The sequence below is a fragment of the Felis catus genome, chromosome X, assembly GCF_018350175.1.
Source record: "Felis catus isolate Fca126 chromosome X, F.catus_Fca126_mat1.0, whole genome shotgun sequence".
Lineage (NCBI taxonomy): Eukaryota > Metazoa > Chordata > Mammalia > Carnivora > Felidae > Felis > Felis catus.
In genome coordinates, this window is record NC_058386.1 from 113522620 (window position 1) to 113548506 (window position 25887).

At 41.8% G+C, this 25887-nt stretch overlaps 1 long non-coding RNA gene across 1 annotated transcript in view; it reads right to left on the minus strand.

Moving 5' to 3' along the window:
• The window catches only part of LOC123383465, a 30087-nt gene that overhangs the window by 1813 nt on the left and 2387 nt on the right, over positions 1-25887 (minus strand). The window contains exons 2-3 of the long non-coding RNA XR_006593219.1: positions 11528-11576; positions 147-260 (exon numbers count right to left, since the gene is read on the minus strand). This is a non-coding gene — a long non-coding RNA (uncharacterized LOC123383465). The remainder of the gene's footprint in view (positions 1-146; positions 261-11527; positions 11577-25887) is intronic.

A 25887-nucleotide genomic window follows, 5' to 3' on the forward strand; every position in this document is an offset into this window, starting at 1 on the left:
CCATGCTGTTTTAAATCAAAACATTTCTTTCAACAAATCTCTTGGAGCTTACAACTCCCACGGAAGTAGAACAATCATCAGCCAACACGTGTGACTTAAAAAGTAAGCAAGACTAGTGCTGAGCTTGCCTCATAAAACAACATTACCTCTAGTCAGCAAAGATTCTGCAGTTTTAAAGGCTTTTGTTACATTTTCCATACAGCTAAGCATGACGACATCCGTATCATACAGGCAGGAAGTTGGAATGTTCTTTTGAATATCTATATAAGGAAATAGGGATAATCCCATCACGAATGGGCGAAAGGCAAAGCGTTTGAAGCCATGCTGTGCACTTAAAAGAACCTGGTAGGGCTCAGGGGTACCTGGGTGGCTCAGTTGGTTAAGCATCCGACTCTTGATTTTGGCTCAGGTCATGATCTCAAGGTTTGTGAGTTCGAGCCCCGCATCAGGCTGCTTGAGATTCCCTCTCTCCCCCTCTCTCTCTGCCCCTCCCCTGTTCTCTCTCTCTCAAAATAAACAAACAAACTTGAAAAAAATTTAATGAAAAAAAAATAGAAGGATCTGGTAGGGCTTTCACTTTTCCCTTACCCGGCCCTTCACGGACAGTAAGCATAAGAGAGACTCTTGAATCATGAACTGGATATACAACACTCATCCTGAAGTTACCTAGCAGCTTTCAAAGAATACTCCAAAACTTTGTCAAGGACACCCTTTCTGCCGTTCCCATCAATGCTGCTTTTATTCAGAGTGTGGCTCTTAACGTTTCAGGGTATGGATCTCCTTCAGAATTCGACGAAAGTAAGGGAGATGGAAACTCTTGCCAAGAAAATGCTCTCATTTGTGCATAAAGCTCCTGATTTTGTCTACAATTTCAGAGATTGATAGATTCCTCCCTGTTGGGAGTTGAACTGTGGAAGTCCTGACGCCCAATACCTGTGAACGTGATCGTCTTTGGAAAGAGGGCCTTTCTAGATGTACTCAAGACATTAGAGGTGGGCCAGAACCCAGGATGATTGGCGCCCTTCCAGAAAGAGGGAAAACAATGTGAAGACACAGACACACAGGGAGAATGCCATATGAAGACGAAGACAGATCGGAGCGATGTTCCCATAACCCAAGGGACACCAAAGATTGTAAGCTGTCGCCAGAAGCCAGAATATAGGCATGGAACAGATTCCCCCTCAGAACACACAGAAGGAACCAACAATGCCGACATCTTGATTTCAGACTTCCGGCCCCCAGCATCGTGAAACAGTAAATTTCTGTTGTTTTCTGCCACACAGTTTGTTTCTGCAGTCCTAGCAAACTAATACCCTCTCCAGTCCCATCTGTTATTAAAACTATTTTGCAGCAAGCTATGAAAGCCAGGATCCTTCCGTTTTCAGGTACTTGTTCAGCAGCCAGACCCAAGGTACCTTGAGGAGAGTATAAAGCAAATTTTGCTGCAACCTCTATGACTAAGACTACAAAATACTATACCTCTGAAGAATCACTGCATAGTTTAATGAACTACTAAAGAGTGTGCTTTGAAAACAGGATAGGCTGGTAGCAGAAATTTCACTGCAGTGTTCAGATTCTCCATCTGACTAATCTTTGCTTACTCACTGATGAATGTGTTTACCTGTCCTCCCTAGGAGCATAGAATTGAATATCAAATTTGCAGCTGACTCACTTTTTAATGGATATTCAAGCGCACTCTTTTTCCAGGGCTAAGTAAAAAATGTATTTTTAGTGAAAGAAAATGCAGGCAACAGGCAAATAAATTTGTACCTACTAAAGCGTTAGTGTGAGTTCCTTCTCAGGTTGTTAGCTGGGATTTATAGCACTCTCCCATGCCGACACATCTTCGAAATATGGAAAACATAGGAGTTTAAAGATGTGCAGGCGCAGACATAGAAAATCAAACAATATGAGCCACTGCATCGTATTGTTTTGAGGTCAAAGATGCTGTTAAAAATTCATGCAACAGGATAGGTTTCACAAGGTTAAAAAGTTTAATTGTCGCCATTAAATTTATTTTAATTTTTTAATCTCTAGGGGAAAATATACTGTCCTCTCAGCTTTGAGTTTGGAACTCTGTTTTAAGACGGGCTTTCTCCTAATTTTGTCACGTGTGCTGGCAAAAATATTCTTCATGTTGGGTTTAAGGAGAAAATATTAATATTAATGTCAGGAGAACCATTTATTCATCAAATATTTGTAAAGTGTCTACCACATATCAGGCACCCTTCTGGATGATGCCAATACAGAGACAAACGGTCCCTGCCCTCAGGGAGTCTCACTGATAGGAAAAGATACAAAAAAATTACAATTCCAGTATGTGACGACAGGAGTCCTCTAATTCACTCAGGGTTCGAGGGAGGGAGTGCAGAGGACGGGTGCCCTACAAGAGATAGTAATTCTGCTGAATCTTAACATTAGCAAGTGCATTCCAGGGAGATGTGATAGTGGGAACAAAAACACACGTAAGACACAACGTGTTACATGGGATATACTTCTCCTAAAAAAATTCGCTGTTTATTTGAAATTCAAATTTAACTGGATGTCCTATATTTATCTTTTCTATACCTGGCAAGTCTCTATGTAGAGAACTGAACATATTTCTGGGTTGTTGGAATGTCAAGTGCACTTTAGAGATTATGAGAGACAGAGCTGGAAAGGTAGGCAGATGTCAGATCATGAAAAACTATGTTTCCCAAGTCAGGCAGTTTGTACTTAGGTTTTTCTTTTGCTTTATTTATTTTTATTTGAGAGAGGGGTGGGTGGAGAGAGGCAGAGGGAGAGAGAGTGAATCTTAAACAGGATCATGACCCGAGTGGAAATCAAGATTCGGACACCCACCCGACTGAGCTACCCAGGCACCTCTCCTTGTACTGTTTTGAGAACAGCAGTGAGCCATTGAAGAGTTTTTGGCAACAGAGTGATACAATCAGACTTCTCTTTTAGATGGGTTGTTCTGAAAACACATGAAGCATACATTCCAGTACATAAGAGTAGAGACAGGGAAATTACTAAACAGACTAATGTTAGGTTAATCCAGGAGAGATGATGTTAGTTTAAACGAGCGCAGTAGTTCGGAGAGATGGAGATAAGGGGACAGGAGAAACTTGTAGGAGTAAAATCCAGAAGTCTGAGTGGTTGACTAAATGGGGTGATTAGAGAGAGAGGGAGTCTGGGGTAACTCCAAATGTCCTATCCTAGTGACTAGATAGATGACATGGGAAGCAATGAAGAAGGGGTAAGATTTTTAGGGAAGATGACAAATGATATTTTGGGCGTATTAAGTTGCCGATGGACATTTGGGAATCATCGGGATCGAATTAAAACGATGAAAGCCAGGGAACCAATAAAGGGCGCTCATTCTTGCAGTTGACAGAACTGAAAATCTTATTGAAGGAAAATTGCCGCTCAATGTAGTTTTAACCTTCGCTCGTCAATATCCCATAAAAAGATCCAGTACAATGGATGTGGTGGGGTTGCTGTTTACCTTATTTGTGGAACCATCTCATAATTAATATACCTGAATATAAAGTGAGAGATTGCAGCTAGGAAAAGACCAACTTGTGGAAAAAGCTAACAACCAATATTTTTGTAGAACGCATAGATTATCCTCATCACAAGGGATATAACTAACCAAACAAGATCAAGATGACTTTTCTGGGCCAATGTGGGCATATATAAAATTGAATTTCTGGTCTTTAATCCAGTTTGCAATTTCTATATAGCAACATCAGTTGCAGCCTTAGGTAGCAACGGAGTTTGTTCAAGCCAATGCCAATGTGTGGAATAACGTGGGTGAAATGTGGGCGTGTCTCGTGAGGTTCATAGAAGAGCAGTTTAACCTGGAGAAAGAACATTTGTATGTTAGATCAAATGGAGTCTTTCACCGCCTATCAAGGCTCTAACGTATGTACATCAATAATAAGCATGGGGGGTGCCTGGGTGGCTCAGTCGGGTGAGTGTCTGATTCTTGATTTCAGCTCAGGTCATGATCCCAGAGTTGTTGAGATCAAGCCCCATGTCGGGTTCCACACTAAGCATGGAGCCTGCTTAAGATTCTCTCTCTCCCCCCCCCCCCCGTCCCCTCCCCAACTTGCACGCTCTCTCTCCCTCTCATAAAAAAATATATATAATAGTAAGCATATAGGAGAATGACTGGGAGCCTGATGTGCCAGGCATAGAACTAAATAATTAACATATCATTTCATATAATTTTCATAGAAATCCTACGAACTAGATATATGGTCACTTTCATTTTATCATTGAGGAAACAGAAACTCAAAATTGTTTAACATTTACAGAGACACAATCGTTTCTAAGTCTGCACTTAAGAATTTCATATATACAGTAAAACCACAGTTTGCAAGCATAACTCGTTCCAGAAACATGCTTATAATATATAATATAATATATAACATAATTTGTATATCAAAGCAAATTTCCCAATAAGAAATAATGGAAACTCAGATGATTCGTTCCACAACCCCAAAATATTCTTACAAAAATGATTACAATATTGTAATACAAAATAATAAATACAAAATATAAAGAAAACTAAACAAATTAACCTTCACTTACCTTTGAAAATCTTTGTGGCTAGTGTGAGGGAGACGAGAGAGGAGGGTTATGGTGTAGGACGACTTTCACTGTCACTCACGGAATCACTGCTATCTGTTAGCTCAATGGAATCTTTTTCTGCAGGGGGGCCATTGTATATGCTCGCACGGATGTTGACTACATTACAGTATTAATCAACTCTGGTCATAGACTGTATTTAATGTAACTGGTGATAAGGCAGCAGAGGAAAGGGTCTCTATCTGCAGGCAGCCTGAATGAATGAAGCAAAGCATTCCTGAGCTTACTCTTGTCTGGAAAAGTATAGGACCGTCCACAGGTGCCTTGAAGTGACAAAAAATACACCAGTGCCAGTTGTGGGCACCTTCCAACGTTCTAAAAACTCACTGATTTCTGCTAAACACCATGGCCAGAGACCAAGCATCCAAGCATGGGAGACGATCACCCACTTTGCCATAGGTCAGTTCACCTGCCTAGATTTGAGCCATAGAATCTCAGTGTTGAAAACTATTTCAAAGTTTATGAAGCCCAGGCACCTGGGTGGCTCAGTCGGTTAAGCGCCCAACTCTTAATTGTGGCTCAGGTCACGGTCTCACCGTGGTGGGATTGAGCCCTGCATCGGGCTCCATGCTGAGCATAGAGCCTGCTTGAGATTCTCCCTCCCTCTTCCTCTGCCCCTCCTCCACTAATACACCCGCCCCTGTGCACATTCTCTCGCTCTCTCAAAAGAAAAATGAAATAAAACAAAGTTGATCAAGTTCAACTCCCTTTCTGTGTGGGAATCCCTCTTTGACATCCTTGACATAGTTTTTTAGTCCATGCTGAAATATCCCTTTACTCCACATCCTCACCAACACTTATTATGTCTTATCTTTTTTATTCTAGCCACTCTGACGGGAGTGAGGTGATATCTCACTGCGGTTTTGGTCTGCATTTCCCTGATGGTTATGTTAAGCACCTTTTCATGTACTGGTTGGTCACCTATAGGACTTCTTGGAACAAATGTCTACTCAAATCATTTTTTTAAATATTTTTTTCTGACTCTTCCATACTTTATAATTTTTGTCTGACTCTACAGAGTGCAGCCCAATGCAAGGCTCAATCCCACGTCCCTGGGATCAGAGCCAGAGCCAAAATCAAGAGTTGGATGCTCAACCGACTGAGCCACCCAGGTGCCCCCTTTCACGTGGAAAATCCTAAAGAATACACAGACACACACACAAAATATTGATGCTATTAAAAAAAATTCAGCAGAAGTTCAGGATATGAGATCAACACACAAAATTCATTTGTAATTCTACATCCCAGCAATGACCAACCTGAAAACTAAATTAAGAAAATCCCAGGGGCACCTGGGTGGCTCAGTCGGTTGAGCGTCTGACTTCAGCACGGCCTGTGAGTTCGAGCCCCATGTCGGGCTCTGTGCTGACAGCTAGAGCCCGGAGCCTGCTTCGGACTCTATGTCTCCCTCACCCTCTGCCCCTCCCCTGCTCATGCTCTGTCTCTATCTCAAAAATAAACATTAAAAAACAATTTTAAAAAGAAAGAAAAAGAAAATCCCATTTACGATTTCATCCAAAAGAATAAAATATCTATGTGCAAATTTAACCAAAGAGGTAAACATTTTATACACTGAAAACCATAAAGTATTGCTGAAAGAAACAAAAGAGAACTTAAATAAATGGAAACAAATGCCATGTTTATGGATTGGAGACATAATATTGTTAAGATAATATTCAAACACTACCAAAATCAATCTACAGATGTGATGTTACCCTATTAAAATTCCACATCCTTTTTTGCAGATATGGAAAGGCTGATACTAAAATTGATATAAATTTACCAGGGACCCCAAATAGCCAAACCATTTTAGAAAACAGAACAAAGTTAAACTTAAACACTTTCCAATTTCAAACTTCCTACAAATCTGCCATGATTAAAATGGTGTGGTGCTGCATAAGGATAGACACATGGACCGATGGAATAGAATTGAGAGTCCAGAAATAAATCCAAGCATCTATGGCCAATTGATTTTCAACAGGGATCCCAAGACCGATCAATGGGAGAAAGACAGTCTCTTCAACTAATGGTTTTTAGACAATTGTATATCCATATACAAAAACATAAATTTGGACCCCTATCTCACACCACATACAAAAATCAACACAAAATGGACCAATACCCTAAATGAAAGTAGTATATAACAGATAGAAGAAAACATAGGTGTAAATCTTCATGACCCTGGATTTGGCAATGGATTCATCAGAAACACAAGCAACAAAAGAAAAAAATAGATACACTGAACTTCATCACATTTAAAAAGTTGTGTGCAGAGGACATGACCATGACAGGGAAAAGACAAAATACAGAATAGGAGAAACTATATGAAAAGCACATATCTGATTAGGATCTCGTCCAGAACATAGGAAAACTTTGACAACTCAACAATAGTAACAAAAAGCCCCAAACAACCCAATTAAAAAATGGATAAAGGACTCGAACAGCCATTTATCCTAAAAGACATCCAAATGACAAACAAGCACTTGGAAAGATGCTCAACATCATTAGTCATTAGGGAAATGCAGATCAAATCCAGAATGACATATCACTTCACACCCACTAGGATGTCTATAATTAAAAAAATAATAATACAAAATAACAAGTGTTGGCAAGGATGGCGAAAAATTGCTGGTGGGAATGGAAAATGGTACAGCTACTATGGAAAGCATTTTGGTGGTTCCTCAAGTTAAGCAGAGAATTACCATATGACCCAGAAATTCCACTCTGGGAATGAACACACCCAAGAGATTTGAAAACATTCAAACAAAAACTTGCACACAAATGTTCTTAGCAGCACTACTCGCAACACCCAGGATGTGGAAGCAGCAAGGGGCACCTGGCTGGCTCAGTAGAGCACGTGACTCTCGACCTCAGGATCGTGAGTTTGAGCCCCACGTGGGGTGTAGAGATTACTTAAATAAATAAAACTTAAAAAAAAAGAATGTGGAAACAACTGAAACTTCCATCACTGGGTGAGTGAATACACAAATGTAGTATGTCCATACAATAGGATATTATTCGGCCATGAAAAGGAATGCAGTATGGATACATGCTACAATGTGGATAAACCTCAAAAAGATTATGCTAAGTGAAAGAAACCAGACACAAAGGGTCATATGTTGCAGAATTCCATTGGCATGAACGATCCAGACTTGTCCAACCTATAGAGACAAAAAATCAAATTGGTTTTGCCCAAGGGCTGGGAGGAGGGTTGAATAGGGAGTGACCACTTACTGGGTACAGAGCTTCGCTTTGAGGTGATAAAAATGATTTGAACTTGATATAGGTGGTGGCTGAACAGCTTTATGGATGCCCTAAAGGCCACTGACACGTACACTTTAAAATGGTTAATTTTATGTTATGTGAATTTCACCGCGATAAAAAAAATGAAAGCCATCTAAACGCAATCATACAGCATCTAACCTTGTGAGATGAGTTGTTTTCATTCAGCATAATTCCCTTGAGAGCAATCCAAGCCATCTGCCTTCTGTGTCTTCACAGAAACTGATGAAAGGGCCAAAGCCAAGCACAAAGCCAGCTAGCATGTCGGGGGCATTCTCTACCCACGTTAACACTGCTCCATTCATATTGTATACATTTCCACCAGATGTGAGGCCACTTACCAATCCTATCATCTAGTCCATGTTTCTCCCTCTTGTTTCTAAGGCTATAGTGAAATTCTTTGCTGAATTTAATGAGCATCTGTATCAGCTGTATTAGTGACTACCGCTGCTGTATGGAACTACTACAAACTTAGAGGCTTAAAACAACACAAACTTACTATCTTACAATTCTGAAGGTCAGAAGTCTGGAGCAGCCTTGACTTGCTTAGAACCAAGGCCTGTGTGCCTTTTGGAAACTCCAGGGGAGAATATATCTCCTTGTCCTTTCCAGGTGTCAGAGAATGCCCACATTCCCTGCCTCCCGCCCCTTCAACAATCTTCAAAGCATCATTCCAACCTCTGCTTCCATTATCACAGCCCCCCTCTCTCTGACACTAATTCTGCTTTTAGAGTTCTCGAGGCTTGATCCCATGGCCCTGGCATCATGACCCGAGCAGAGATCAAGAGGCGGACGCCCAACTAACTGAGCCACCCCGTCTCCCCTTTATTTTATTTATTTATTTTTTTTTTTAAATTTTTTTTTTCAACGTTTATTTATTTTTGGGACAGAGAGAGACAGAGCATGAACGGGGGAGGGGCAGAGAGAGAGGGAGACACAGAATCGGAAACAGGTTCCAGGCTCCGAGCCATCAGCCCAGAGCCCGACGCGGGGCTCGAACTCACGGACCGCGAGATCGTGACCTGGCTGAAGTCGGACGCTTAACCGACTGCGCCACCCAGGCGCCCCCCGTCTCCCCTTTATAAGACAGATTACATTGGGCCCACCGGGATATTTCACATGATCTCCCCATCTCAGTTCCCTAATATAATCACATCTGCAAAGTCCCTTTTGCTGTGTAAATTAATGTATTCACAGATACTAGGGTTCTGAATGTGAACATATTTCATGGGCCATTATTCAGCTTCCCACAGTATTTTTTGCTAAATTCCAGACATATTGGTTCAAGAGCGTTCCCTTGATTTACCAGCTTAGTTAGCCTCTCAAGGATCATCAGCAGAACCCATTAATTTAGCCGCAATGCACAGAATGAATTGAGTGGAAAGTTCCACAATAAACTGGACGTGCCAATTATCCTTCACCAAAGTCTGGACACACACAACATGACTTCTCTAGAGTTACAACTTTTATTAAAGGCCAAGCCTTGCTTACTGCCGTTAACACTCTGCCTGTTTGGGAGCAGTGCTTGGGATATTTTGCAGACTCAATATGCATTGGTTAATGATCCTTTCCACATCTTTTCACCAATACTATTTGCTGGCATGTATTACCGACTTGGACCTTCCCAGCGGAAAGTCACAAAGAATTTGTCTTGGTAAATAGAATAAAATGATGCTTAAATATTCATTTGAGCTATACTACGGCCAGTGCTTTCAAAGGCACAAGATAACAGAGACAACAGAATCTCACGAAAGCTAAACAATTCTAAATATATATAAAATACAAAAGATTATATAATTTTTATATGTAATTTATATATTATCATGTACATAATTTCCCACATTAAAATGTGAAGGCACAGGTTTGTGAGTTTGAGCCCCACGTCGAATGGGGCTTTGGGGACTCTCTCTCTCCCTCTCTCCCTGTCCCTTCCCCGCTCACGCACACGCCCTCTCTCTCTCAAAATTAAAAAAAAAAAAATGTAAATCTGAAACATCCACATGGCAGCATTTTTTCCTAATCCCTACCATGTTAGGTCCTCAAAAGGAAGTTTCTCGCTACCAAACTAAAGTTGATCCTCAATACATAAAAGTAAATCACAGGGCGCCTGGGTGACTCAGGTGGTTAAGCGGCCGACTTCAGTTCAGGTCACGATCTCACGGTTCATGGGTTCGAGCCCCACGTCGGGTTCTGGGCTGACAGCTCAGAGCCTGGAGCCTGCTTCGCATTCTGTGTCTCATTCGCTCTCTGCACCTCCCCTACTCAGGTTCGTTCTCTCTCTCTCTCTCTCTCTCTCTCCCTCTCTCTCAAAAATAAGCAAATTTTTTCAAAAATTTTTTTAAGTAAATCACTTTTTCAGGAGTTCAGATTCAAAGTTCCATTGCTGCCTATCATCATTATCAGTTGTAAATGGAAAAACAGAAAATCCCACCATACCTTCCGGGCCAGTTGACAGGGATAAGAGTGCTGGGACACTTATTCCCTCATTCTGAGATTCCAAACATGGCTCCGTGTATTCATGGAATATGTTGAGTTAATAGGGCCCAAAGGCACTAAAACAGGAAGGCCCCTTTAGAACGTGCTTGGAAGAGAGACCTTCGAGCTTTGTTTGGACACTGCCCGAGCCGGCTTTGGGCTTTTCTAAGATACCCCTACCCTCCCCACCTCTCCCCGCACCCCATCCCATGCTAGCTAACCTGCTGCTCACGCTCTTTGCTTGTGTTTACATACGTAGCTGGTTAGCCTATTTTGATATGAGGGAGTTATGGAGAATCTCTTTAAGCTTTGGTTTTATTCTGGGTCACGAAGTCCAAAGGACGGAAATCTCTTCTTACTGACCTTGGCCTCCGTTGCGTTTCTAGGGCACCTGGACTGCAGTCTGTAGCCACCGGCGATCTGCACGACCTTACCCTGTCCCTTTATTCAAGACACATAATTTATTCACTTTGTAATGGAATGGTATATATTGGTATTTCATTGTTTCTGTGCTGTTCTTTGTTTCCATTTGTCTCTCTAAGCTGTGAGCTGAGAGTTTGAGAGCCAGACTTTGAAATGAGTCAGCTGTTTAGAGCCCAGACACTGAGAGAGGTTTCCGTAGCAACAGGAGATCCGTGGGAAAGCCTTATGCACACTAGAGCTTAGGAAGCAGGATTTACTGGCTGAGGAGCAAAGCCTCCCCTCCGTCCCCGGGTTATTTTCTTAGCACAGGGATATTTGGTTTGTGCTATTTTAGCTAACATTTAAACACGGTAAAATTTCTTCTCAAGGTAAACCTTGCATTTTGTGGAAATACATCAAATACTGGTTTGAAACAGGTACTGTTTCAAAAATAACCATAAAAATCAATAAAGCGCTATTAAATAAAGAAGCTAAGCTTTAGTCAACGGTAAATAGCAGAAGTGTCTCATGGATCTCATCACAAACACATTCACGGCTGCAATGAGTTCAATCTGGCAAATGTCTTGCCTCCATCCTTATCTAGAGCGGTCCCGAAAAATTTAGAAAATATCGGACGCCCTGCAGGTTTCCTAGAAGACATCTCTTGTGTCGGACAACCAATCCTTATGTGATCCATGAGCAGCTGACTTGATTGGTTAAAAATTGCACTCACCAAGTCAAGGCTCCTGGTCGGCTTCAGTATTCCACTCGATCCCAGGTAGCTGCATGGTGAGGCAGAAATGAGAGATTCAGCGCATTTCCGCACCCACCCTTGGAGAAAAAGGACACCCAGAATTTCCAAGGACACCCCAGGAAAGGAGGGAAGTGTATGCAAATTAGGCAATACGGAAAATTCTTCAAAAGACTGTATCTCAACCTAGGGCTCAACGTGGTGATTGGCCAGGCCAGGGTTCTCCCCGCTGGAATCTTAGGGCTATGGTGAGAACCTTGGTTTATGAAAACCCACCCCTTTCTTATTTCTGTTGACATGCTCTACGCCCTTCTGTCTTCTACATGCTGGTCACCATTCTGCTGAAAGTAAGCTTTATGGCCCCATAGAGTCATCTGGTTGATTTCCAAAATGACCTCATAATTTTTTTTAGCGAAAAACTGCCTCAGATCTGTGGTCAAGGCAATTAAAATATTGGATGGTCTTTTTAAAGTGGCTATCACTAAAAGCTGTGTGGGAGTGCTTACAAACTAGCAGCAGTGTTTTGTAACTTCAAGATATCCCACGATTCTAGGCTTGGCTCCATATTTATAGAAAATCAGAGCAAGAACTGCTTTAGTGATCCAAGAGTCCATCCTCCTATTTTATGGATGGTAAGGGCTTTCCTCTCCTGTCAATGAAGTGAAGTTCGGAGATGGTTTGCTTTGAAATCTCTCTCTCAGTTCTCTGCTAATCTATATTTTAATGTCAAATTACATTTAGCTAACATGCCTGTTTTTCTTCGAAAGACCTTCTGTATCTGTAAGGTACTTAATGGAATCTCAAATAAAACAATCTTCTACATCTAGGTTCTGTAACTTTTATTATGCAACTAAAACGGTCTTCCCTCTCTGTTGCTGGAGGAGGAAAATTGTGAGGATGTCGGAGATCGCCCAGACTGCTATGCCACGGTCATAAACACTAAGTATATAGGTGGCATGCTAAGTCCTATTTCTGCATTAATCTAATGACATTAAAGTCACAGCTATGGTCTCAGCAGGCTCCTTCATTGTATTAGCTGTCTTTTATTAGGTAGGCTCTGGAAAGAAGGTCTACAAAACAACTTTTCAAATATGTGTACCGATGTTCCCAGTGTGCCTGCCTTCCACGTTGGAAGTGCTGAGATAATAAAACTCACCCAAATTACAGTTACCAGTTTGTTGAGCAATGAGTATGTTGGAGTAAATACAGGACACATAATGTGCGCTCAGTACATGTCTGTTGAACGAATGAACGGACATCCCCACTTGGTTTTTACCAGTGGTTCTCATGGACTCCTTATCCTCCGACCCAACCTCCCACGTTGGCAGGACTAACCAATGCACCATACGGTGGCTCCGCGTATCATTTACCCTTCCAGTTTGATCTTTTTATTTGAGTTCCTGCGCTAATAGCTCTGCCTGGATACCAGACATTTTCTTGAATTTGTGAGCTCTTTCCACCCAAACAAATTATATCCATAATGAACTTCCTTTTCCACGGCTACCTCTTCCAATCAAATTCTGCTCGATTCCAAAAAACCTGGTCCCCATTAACAACACTTTTATTCTCTTAAGCTATCCAGGCTTCAAACTTTGAATCGTCTTTGGCAATTTCTACTGACACAGCTCCCATTCCAATTAGCCACAGACTCCATCCACTTTCTTTCAAAATGACTGTCATTTGCATCCGTATGATTTCCCTTCTCTATTCCCATTTCCAAATATTTATCCCCTCACCTTTGAGTTACTGCCCCAGCCTCCTAGTCAAGCCCCCCAGGTTCCAACTTCTCCCTTACCCCAAATTATCTTCATTGCTTTCCCTGTCTATCTCCAAAAGCTTTTTAGAGCCCCATGTCTCCAGTTTCCCACCGACTTCCACAAAAACCTCCAGGAACAATGCCTTATGCTTGCAACACTATGTTAACCAGAAGAAGGTTAGATGTGTTTTAGGAACCTATCGTCCCCAAATCTCAGAGACTTAAAGACACAAAAATTTATTTCTCACTCACATAAACTCAATTGGGGGTCATGAGACAGGTGGGGTTTCCTTTCCTCCATTTTATGACTCAGAGACTGATGTTCCTTCTATTTTACAATGCTGCCATCTCAACATATCGCATCCATGGTTACTAAAGAAGAGGAACAGAGACGTTGGAGATGGCGCACGAACTCTTAATGCTTTGACTTAGCAGTGACACCTGTCACATCTACTCACAGCTCATTAGCCAGAGTATTCACATGGTCCCAACATAACTCAAACGATCCCGGGATCTGTAGGGGAGCATATGGAAAATGCAAGAGCACTGTCTTTCACAAGCACATTTATGTTATCCAAGCAATTTTATTTACATCAGGTTCTCACTTGATTCCCACAACTATCCTGTGAGGTCTCCGGGGCAGACAGCAGCTCCCTTGTAAAGATGTAACAACCAAGGCCCAGAGGGCAAAAGTGACTTTTCTAAGATTACAAATTTGACTAGCAACATAGGTGGAATTAGAAACCAGGATGCCTCTTTTCACTCCTGAGTTCTTTGGGCTCTAACATATTTCTTCTGAAGAGAAACAACCTCAAGGGCCAAGAGCAAGCCAACGAGATGAAGATGGTCAATTCCATACCCAGCCGCTTTCAGTCACGTATGGATATTGTGAGGATACCTAATCTCTGACCCTGAATGAGCTTTAGACCCATCACTCATGGTATATGGGACCTCTCCAACGGTCCAGAAACTCAACACATTTCCAGTTGACCCAATTATCTCCTTCAGCACCACCACCCCCCAACTCCTATGTTCCTAGCTCTTTGAATGGCACCATTATCCAACTAGTAACTGAAGTCAGATATTTGGGAGTCATGTTTCTTCCTCCCTATCCATCATCGACCATGATCAATCAGTCACCAAAATCCTGACCTGTTTCCTTAAACATCTCTCAAATCCATAAAATTTTTCTCCATCTCCATTCCCACTACCTATCACAAAAATCGCCTCCCAGTATTCCAGTCTTTACTCCGACCTTTCCTCTTCTACCCCATTTTTCATACATGAAAGAGAGTGAGATTTCCAAAATACCAGTATGATCTTGTCACTATCATATATAAAATTAATCAATTATCTGTTGTTACTAAGGGCTCTGAGTATACAAAGATGAAAAGATATGTGATTCACTTTTAACGAGCTTCAAATCTAGATGAGGGTGGTGCTATGGACTGAATGTTTATGTCCCCCCAAAATTCATATGTTGAAAACCTAATCCCAATGAGATGATATCAGAAGACGGGGCCTTGGGAGGTGATTAGGTCATGATCATGGAGCCCTCATGAATAGGATTATTGCCCTTAAAAGGAGAGGCCAGAGAGCTAGCTAGCTCTTTTTACCATGTGACCATACAGCAAGAAGTCAGAAGTCTACACCCTGGAGGAGAGAGAGTCTGCAGCAGAAATCAACGATGCCGCCACCCTGATGTCAAACTTCCAGTCTCCAGACCTGCGAGAGAGAAATTTCTGTCACATTTATAAGCTACCCAGTCTCTGGTACTTGGTTAGAGAAGCCCAAATTGACCAAGTCAGGCAAAGATGGAAAGACAATATAGTCTGTAAGTTAAGGTTTGGGGATACACATAACAGAAACTAAACTCCAGCTAACTTAAGGGAAACATTTCTTGAAAGAACATTGGAGAGTTCACAGAACTGGAAGTCTGGCAACGGAGGTTCAGAAATCGTCAAGAACCCAAGGTGACTAGGAAGCAAGAACTATAGCCCATGTCATTCCACAGGAAGAGTGGGGTGTGGGCACCACTGTCGCTGGCCACTTGACTACACCACCCCAATTAATCATCTCTAACTTTTCCTGTTTCTTTATAGTAGTCCCTCAGAATTCAAAGTCCCAGGCAGGAGCATGACCTGGGCTCTACTAAAAGCCTAGGTCATGTCTCCATGACTAGGCACCAGGAAGGAACAGGTACATGGCCCCTTCAAAATCCAGGATGGAAATGGAACACTAAGGCCCTCCCCAAGGCTCACACAGTGGCCGATTCTCTCAGAATGGAATGGTTGTTTAGATTTTAGGCAGAAAAAAAAAAGACAATTGTATATAAATGTAATCAAGTTTACAATCCCTATCTAAAAACCTTGGAAACATGATTTCAGAATTCATAAATTCTCAGACTTAGAGCAGTTATAAGATCCAGATACTGCATATTAAATAACACACTGAGTGGGATTTAGGGCAGTAGCCCATTGTCAAACACATTTATACCTCTGAACTCAAATGTAGAACCATTAACACTAAAGTGAGATCAGTAAAGACTAGAGAGTCTCAGATCGCTTCAAGTATGATTTTACTACTGAACAGGTTCAGGTCAGTTCTGATTCTTTAATGAATTGTGACTTTTTTTTTCTATTTTCATAGCTCTGGGGATTTGAGAGTTACAAGGAGACGGTTGACCTGTGTTGCCACCATAAAAACGCTTCAAAATGTCTGGGGAAAGGAGAATGGGATGATTCCGAAGGGATCAAGCACAATTTAATGAAAACAGGTAACTTTTGAACCCGGTGCAACTAAAGGATGGATAGGATGTGAATAGACCTGAATGTGAGAAAGTTCATGTACATTAGAAGGCATAGCAGGAGGAAACACAAGGGAACATAGAAAGAATAGGTCAAGTTTTAGGGTCTGAGAAGGGGAAGAGCAAGATATAACCTTGAAAGGTAGACCCAATCGTAGAGCCAGATTAAGGGATTAATTTTATTCCCCAACCAATGGGGAGCCATTAAAGATCTTTGAGTAGGGAATTATTAGATCAGAGCTATGCTTTTGGAAGTTTACTCTGGCTGTATTGTGTCAGTTGCAAATAATCTATACAGGTTAAGTTTTATCTGATGTCACAGGAGGTGTTTAATTTATACCACTGAAATCCATTTTCTCTCGTCCTTGTCTCAGTAAAGATAAACAGCCGCTCAGCACCACCAGGTCAATATTCCTTTACTTGCAGAACATTCCTACTCAACTGCCTACTAAGAAGTATTGAAGAATTGTCAGCCTTGTGAGGAACTGGGCTATCGGTAGACGATAAACCACAAACACACAACGTAATGCAGGATACTGGGCGTAAATGTTAATATTTAACCATTCCTTCAGTTGGTGCTGGTTTCATTTAATGATCTGAACAATGAGGGGTGCATGGGTGGTTCAGTCGGTTAAGCGTTTGGCTCTTGATTTCTGCTCAGGTCATGATCTCATGTTTATGAGATTGAGCCCCATGCTGGGCTCCCCGCTAAGCATGGAGCCTGCTTGGGATTCTCTCTCTCCCTCTCTCTCAGTCCCTACCCCACCCGTGCATGCACGCTCTCTCGCTCTCTCTCAAAATAAGTAAACATTTTTAAAAAAGAATGAGTCACTTACCATTACTCCATGTGAGAGAAATAGTTAAAGATCAGCTCCAACAAACGTTTACTAAGCATTCGTCGGGAGCCAGATATTATCCCAGACAATCTCTATAGATGATGTCAGGAGTGAACTATTTCTTGGCCGTGCACTGGGAAACCCATCTTTCTCCCTCCTCCTCTCACCCCCAATTCCACCCTCCTTTCTTGGACACAAGACAAGACTGCCATCCCCAGCACTCCTTTGTCCTTAGGAACAGAAAGTGGTAGCTTTCTTCATTTCAAAGTGTCTCTAGTCACGGCTACCACAGAGACCAGCGTGACTATATATCAAAGGTCATCGGCTGCCCCGGCTGATCAGCAGCCAGAAGCACAAGAGAAATGCATTCTCAGCATTTTTGTTATGGTATCAGCCATTTCTCCCCACTTCATGTCAACTGCAGGAGTATCTTCACTGCCTCCAACCTCACTACGGCTTTTGGTGCAGTAATATTGTCCTCCCCACAAGCTGTTACCTGCAGACTCTCCATGACACACACCTCGGCCAGTTTTGGCTGAGACTGAAGTGCAGAGTAGTTTTGCTCTGTGGGGTAGAATATTCCCAGGAATTAAGGGACCCAGTTGTTCACAACCCATTTATTTTCCAAGCATTTCACCAGTATCATTAAAACACTGCATGGCCCATCCCTCTCAGTCCTCTAGTCCCTCCCAACACCAACTCATTCTCCAAAACGCCTCCTTGTTGGCTTGCAAAGATAATTTTGTCTTAAATTTCCCTGGCTGGTGTCAAAAAGAGATCTTCTTACAAAGACTCCATGTTTATCTGGCTACAGTAAATGGAAAGATAGCACGACTCAAGGCAGCAGTAGTCAACTCGACTCTTCCATGGCACACGGAATGTGAAGCTCCCGTGAGAAAGCCCCAGAACGCCGGTCACAACGGATACCCTTCTCTTTTCATTCAGGAAAGCAACTCAGAACGGAAGGGACTGAGCGTGACCACGTATTCTCCTGGTTTTCCTTCCATCCCACTCAGTGTCCTTTGTTTAATATAATTAATTGAAAAATTGGTTTCCATACAGCACCCAGTGCTCGTCCCAACAAGTGCCCTCCTCCATGCCCGTCACCCACTTTCCCCTCTCCCCCACCCCCATCAACCCTCAGTTGTCTTTTGGTTGGCCCTTCCACCACAACCTGACTTGGAAATGATGGCACCCTCTGGGATTCAGGCAAGGGGGCATCCCCTCTCATTCTATACTGTTTTAGACAGACTCCCCTTGGAAGGTGTCCAAAGATCCATTGCCTACCTATATGCTGATACTCCAAAATTTAGACTTCCAAGGCAACTCTCTCCTCTGCTCCACAGAAACGTATCTCTTCGTCTACTTGAGATTTGATTTTTCAAAGGCATTTTTTAAACTTTTTTAATTTTAATTTTTTTCAATGTTCTAACGTTTATTTTTGAGAGAAAGAGAGAGAGAGAAAGAGACACAGAACCCGAAGCAGGCTCCAGGCTCTGAACCACCAGCACAGACACGGGCGGGCTCAAACTCACGAACCGTGAGATCATGACCTGAGCCAAAGTCGGATGCTTAAATGACTGAGCCACCCAGGCGCCCCTAAATTTTAAATTTTTTTAAGTTATTTACTTTGAGAGAGATAGAGCATGCACGCGTGCAAATGAGATAGGGGCAGAGAGAGAGAGGAAGAGAGAGAATCCCAAGCAGGTTCCATGCTGTCAGCACAGAGCACAGTGCGGGACTCGATCCCACAAACTAAGATCATGACCCAAGCCGAGACCAAGAGTCGGACATTTAACCAAGCGAGCCACCCAGGCACCCCTCCAAGGCATTTTAAATGCAATTTTTCCCTATAATCTTCCCCCACCAGCGGGGTCCCCTTCTAACATGCCATGCCTCAGTGAAGAGTTCCACTTTCCACTCAGTCTGGTGAGTCAGAAACCTAAGAGTCAGCTGTAACATCGCCTCCTCCCTCAGCATCTGTTCCCTAATCCATCCCAAAGTCCTGGCAATAGCCCCAGCTAAGTATTTCTCGAATCTGTCCATCTTTCTCCCTTTCTACAGCTTTCCCCTTAGTCTAAGCCGCAACCCTATCGTATCTGGACTACTATGGGCTACTTTCCACACAGTAGACATAGAACATAACTTAACAGGGCCCTGAGGAGTTGCTCAAATCAGCAGTTGTCAAGCCACTGGAGAGGAGGTGATCAGGAGGAAAATCAATCTGTTACCGGAACTGCAGAAGAAGAGATGCTCATCTTTCAGAAGACTATTGCGAAAGACACACAGCTCTCTGCGGAACAGTCTAAGGTCACAGTTGACAGGAAAATATTAATAGAGACCATAGGAGGTAGGATTCAGGAGCTGAGAGGCCTGGATTCCTTTCCCGGGGAGAAGTTAGCTTGCACCCATGACCCTTAGGGCCATCCTGAACCCGCCTTTGAGGCTCCCACTCGGCCATCTTAAAAAACAGTGCTCGGAACTCACATTTGTGTTCCACGACTGCCTGCTCTCCTTCCTGGGTTTCTTCAAACCTGTCTGCTAATTTCAATTCTCTAGCAGGATAGAGAGGAAGAGGATAAACAGAGAGATGTGGATAAAGACAGGGATAAAGGGAACAGAGGTTCAGTACCGGAAAAGAAAGGGGCACATAAGGTGATCTGAAACCACGAGAAAGTGCTTCACCCATAGCTACCTCTTTCTCTTTGCAAAAATCACAAAATCTGTGTCATCATACATTGGTAATTAGACATAACGACTTCCTATTTGCATACATCATGAAATGATCACAGTGAGTCTAGTTAACATGGGCCACCACACAAAGTTACAGAATTCGTCTCTTGTGAGGAGAGCTTTCGAGATCTACTCTCTTGGGGCGCCTGGGTGGCTCAGTCAGTTAAGCGCCTGACTCTGGATTTCAGCTCAGGTCACGATCTCATGGTTTGTGAGCCCGAGCCCTGCATCTGGCTCTGTGCTCACAGTATGGAGTCTGCTTGGGATTCTCCCCCTCTCCTTCTCTCTCTGCCCCTTCCCTGCAAACACTCCTTCTCGCTCTCAAAAAATAAAATTCTATTAAAAAAAAATCTACTCTCTTAGCAGCTTTCAAACCTACAATACAGCGTGATTAACTGTAGTTACCATGCTGTATAGTACATCCCCAGGACTTACTTATTTCGTAGCTGGAAGCTTGTACTTCTCAACTCCCTTCACCCATTTTGCCCATTCCCTAACCACCCCCCCTAGTAACCACCAATCTGTTCTTTGTAACTAAGAGTTTATTTTTTTGTTTTTTGTTTTTTGTTTTTTTTTTAAGATTCCACACATAAGGGAAAGCATGCAGTCTTTGTCTTTTTCACGACATCATTTTATTTTTTTTAAGATTTTTAAATGATCTTTTGGCAATCTCTGCACCCAACGGGGGGCTCAAATTCACCACCCCGAGAGCACGAGTCGCATGCTCCACCACCTGAGCCAGCCAGGCGCCCCCTCACTACAGCATTTTAGAACAATGCCAGACTTTCAGTAGGTGCTCACGATAAGTATTTGTTATATGAAGAAACTGAATAAGTAATCCAACGCAACCCAATGATATTCTTCCTATTAATTACTAACGAACGCTACGAAGAAAGTCCTTCCACACTTCAGCGGCATCAATCTGGTTGGACAGAATCCAAGAACTATGACGATCTCTGTCAACACCCACTCAGAACCCCCTTTGCCCTTTCCATCTGCTAAATGTTGCTATTCGTGTATTTGCCTTGCAGCTTTGCTTTTAGTCCCATCTAAACTTTTTCTCGTCCAAAGGAAGACGCAGAATCTCAGTGTCTGGTCATATTTAGCCTTTTCCTGTTCAAGACCTGGTGTTATTTCTTATCCTAGCCATTCCGCACCGCAGCCCCCTCTCCTCGGCGGTGATCCGCCAGCCCCCCTCATCGCCTTGCTGACCTGACGCAGGTGCAGATCTTGTACAGACTAAGTTCAATACCTGCCTCATCCTGGGGACGTAGGGACGAGCTGAGTCGTGTGTGGGCAGTACAATTGCGGGAACTAGGTTTCAAGCCGTTTTAGGAGCCGTCTGAGCAGCTCTGCTTATGACAGTAAGCAGCCTGAGATTGTATTCGTGCCCATTAAACTCCAGAAGAAAAAAAATACTAAGAACTGAGCTTCTTGGAATTTAAAAATAGAAATGTATACATATTTATACGGAACCAAAATAAAGCACTAATTATTCTGCTGAGATTATACTGAGGCTTTTCCTTGTGAAGGTTTTGCATGGAGCATTTTATAAACATCGTTAAATCAGCCCAGCAGAGAACAGCCAATGCAACTCTCTTGCTACGGAAGGTCCGTGAAACACAGACTACAGTCGGGTTCAGAACCCCCATCTCTTAACTTCCGCAGGGCGGTTTTTCCAACGGATGGTATTAATTTCGGACACAAGAAATAAAAACGTCTCCTAGCTTTACATTTTAGTTATAGTTGGGATATTTTCATGACCAATCTCAGAACACAATACAGTTAGGAGAACTAAAATGAGAAGAAGGGTTTAGTCACAGTTCCTTAAAAAAAAAAAAAAGGAAAGAAAAAGTTGGCGTTCAACTTTGAGCAAGTTACCTATGTATGCTCTCTGAATCTGTTTCTCCACCTGGACAATGAGGGGACTTAATAACTTAATGATTAATCACTAATAACTTAATCATTAATAACTTAATGATTCTTAACTGAGGGCTGTTCGAATACCCCCAGTTGGGACTTTGGAAACGTATGGAGGCATTTTTGGCATTTAGAAGGCAGGTGCCAGTGACACGGAAAGTCCTACAATGTGCCCGACAGTCCACAATCGAGAATGGTCTCCCTCAAAATGCCAGCAGTGTCCCTCTGGGGAAACACTGGACTGGCTGAGTTTTAAGATCCTTTCCAGCTCTGACATTCTGTGACCCTGCGATACTGTCTCTTTCCAATTCGCTATGTTAATATGTAAACTACTAACACCTGGAACCCATAAAATCACTTTCAAATAATTTTTCTTTTGGATGGGATATGAAGTTTCCACCTTTCTCACAGCCCATAAAGTGTCCTGGGTAGACATATACACAGACTCTGACAAAAAAATAGCATTAAAAAATGAGAAAGGGAGAAAAGGGACCTATAAAGTTCAAGGTTTCTATATATTCTGTGAAGCAATAACACATTAACTTTAAGTAGACTGCTGAAGAGTTAAAGAAGTGTATTATAATCTCTAGAGTAAATACTAAAGTCAAAATAGGAAAGAGCTACAGCTACCAAGTCAAAAGATAAAATGAAATGGATTTCTAGAAATACATATTCTATTAACCCAATAGGGGGAAGGCAAGGAGCATTAGTGGAATAAACAGCAAAGGAGACATCAGAAAATAAATAGTAAAATGGTAAACCCAAATCCAACTATGTCAAATTGTACGGTAAATGTTGACAAACAAACACTCCAATTACAATGCAGAAGTTGTCAGAATGGATAAAAACCAAGACCCAAGTATGTGCTATTGACTGGAGATACACTTTAACATGTACAGAAACAAATTGATTTAAAAAAAATATTGATGGGAAACAATGATATGTGATATCAAAGTATGCCTAGGAAGTCATGGGTCACTATATTAATATTAGATAAGGGAGACTTCAATAAAAGTATATTACCAGAGATAAAGGGGGGCATTTCATAATTAAAAAGGGGGGTAGGGATCGGGGCACCTGGGTGGCTCAGTCAGTTAAGCATCCAACTCTTGATTTCGGCTCAGGTCATGATCTCACAGTTTGTGGGACTGAGCCCCATGTCGGGCTCTGCATTGACAGCGTGGATCCTGATTGGGATTCTCTCTCCCCACCCCTCTCTCTGCCCCTCCCCTGCTCACTCTCTCTCTCCCCTTTCCTCTCTCTCTTGAAAATAAAAATAAAATAAACTTTAAATTTTTACTTAAAAACGGGGGGATCAACTCATCAGGAATACGTGGCAATAATAAATGTGCCTTACGTGTGAAGGTCTTATGACAGATCTTCAGAATAATAGATTTGACAAAGGCAAAAGGAAAACTGGACACTTCTGCACTCCCAGCTGGGGTGCCTGGGTGGCTCAGTCCATTAAGCGTCCAGCTCACGTCATGATCTCTCACTCCGGGAGTTCGAACCCCACGTCGGGCTCTGCGCTGACAGCTCAGAGCCTGGAGCCTGCTTCAAATTCTTTATCACCCCCACCTGCCCCTATCCCACTCACAGTTTCTCTCTCTCTCTCTCTCTCTCTCTCTCTCGCAAAAATAAATAAAAATATTTTAAAACATTTAACATACCTTTTTCAGTAACCGTAGAATAAAACGAAAATCAGTAACGAGTCCAAAAATTGGAACAACTTCTATCAAGCACTTTGAGTTGGTTTGTATTTAAGGAACATCACACCTTACAGCTGTAGAGTGCACATTCCTATCTGAGTGTAGAAAGACCACTGTGTGCTTAATCAGACTGAAATCATACAAAATAGGTTCTCTGATCACAAGGGAGTTAAATTATAAACGTGTAACAATAACATATATCTAGAAAAGGAAATAAATATTTGGGAACTAAATAGCTTGCTACTAAATGATCAGGAGAGGAAATAATCACAGGGGGAATTAGAAAATGTTTTGAATGGAATGATAATAATAATAATATATCAAAATAAATAAAAATATAACATATATGAATTATGGAATGTAGCTAAAGCAACACTTAGAGAAAACTTTGTAGTTGTAAACACTTATAATAGAAAAAAAATTCCACTCCAAAAAGCTAGAAAAAGAAATGCAAAGATAACCTTTAATCCTAAATAAGTAGAAGGAAATAAATCCTGAAGAGCAGATTTCCATGCAATAGAAAACAACTGCGGTGCCTGGGTGGCTCCGTCGGTGAAGCGTCCGACTTCGGCTCAGGTCATGATCTCACGGTTCGTGGGTTCGAGCCCCGCATCGGGCTCTGTGCCGACGGCTCGAAGCCTGGAGCCTGCTTCGGAGTCTGTGTCTCCCTCTCTCTCTGCCCCTCCTCTGCTCATGCTCTCTCTCTCTGTCTCTCAAAAACTGAATAAACGTTAAAAAATTTTTTTGAAGTAAAAAAGAGGCAGGATACAAATTAGCAATGAAAGTAATGAAAGAGTGGCTATCGCTACAAATCTTACAGATGTTAAAGTATAATAAAGAAATATTATGGATAATTTTGGAACCACAAAGCAGACAACTTAGTTGAAGTGTGCCAACTTATTGAAAAATACAACCTCCCAAAACGGACAAGAAACAAAACAGAAAATCTAAATCACACAATAAGTCTTCAAGAAGTTGAATTTTTTTACTTTTTTAACTGTGCAAAAAGAAAATCAGGGTCTCATAGCTTCACTGGTGAACTGTATCAAATATTTAAGGAGGAGATAACATGAATCTTAAACTCTTCCAAATAATAGAGGAAGAGGGATCGATTCACAGCTTCTTTTCTGAGACAAAGCAAAAACATAATTTTACAATGTGGGAAACTCATTCCAAAATAAAAAACAAAAAACACAGGGGTGCCTGGCTGGCTCAGCTGCGGGACCATCGGGCTCTTGATCTTGGGGTCCTGAGTTGGGTATAGAGATTACTTAAAAATAAATGAATAAAACTTTAAAAAAAAACACACCAGGAGACCAGTATCCCTCAGAGGCAGGCACAAAACACTTAACGCAATTTGGGCAAATAAAAGTCAAAAATACAGAACGACAGATCATAACCATGCAACATTTATCTCAGGAATGTAAGGCTGGTATACTTCAAAACATGAAACAATGTAATTTGCTGTATTTATTGAATAAAGGAAAAACCACAGAAGGCAGAATTCAACACCCACTCATCATAAGGACTTTCAGCAAACTAGGTATGGAAGGAAATTTCTTTATTTAGACGAAAGGCATTCACAAAACAAAACAAAACAAAACTAGAGTCAACATCACATTTAATGGTGCTGCGCACGTTGACTATTTTTCTCCTCAGAACAAGGGAAGAATGGCTACTTTAACCCTATCTATACCGCACTTTACTGGAGGTAATTAACACCTAAATAAATGGAAAAGTTTGCTATGTTCATGAACTGGAGGGCTTAATACTTCTAAGATGTCAGTTATCAATCCTCGAATTGATCTATAGGTGCAATGCAATCTCCAACGCAATCCCACCATGCTTGTTTGCAGAAACTGTCAACCTAATTCCCTCAATGTATACGGCATTAAAAGGATCTAGAACGGTAAAGGGAGTTAGAAAAAGGGCAAATTTGGAAAGACACACTACCTTATTTCCAAGATTACTGTCAAGTTCCATTACTAAGACGGTACAGTACTGGCATAAAGGTTAATGCAACAGAGTCCAGAGAAAGACCCACACTTACAGCAGTCATTTAATTTTTGGAAAAACTCACTAAAGCAATCCAATGTTGAGAGGAATAGCTTTTCAACAAATGGCGGTAGAATGAGCGACTGGCTCTCCATATGGGAAGGTAATAAATACAGCTCAACTCCTCCCTCGCATCACACACAAACAACGAATTTGAGATGGATCGTGGACATAAATGTAAAATAACATACACTGTATATTTATACCATGGAATACGTTTTCGTTATAACAAGAAACAAATGATTGATACACACAGTACGAACGAATAGGATGTCAAGTAAAAGCCTTCCACGAGACAGGACATTATGATTCCACTTATATGAAGTTCTAGAACAGACCACACTAATCCACTGGGGGAAAAAAAATCAAAACGTGACCTCTGGTGAGGGTGTAGGTGGAGTCTGACAGGGAATGAGGCATTAGGGAAATTTCTGGAGTGATGGAATGTTCTACAGTTTTGATAGAGTTTGGGATTACACGGCGTACTCCTTTATCAACACCCATTCAAGGCTATATTAAGATTTCTA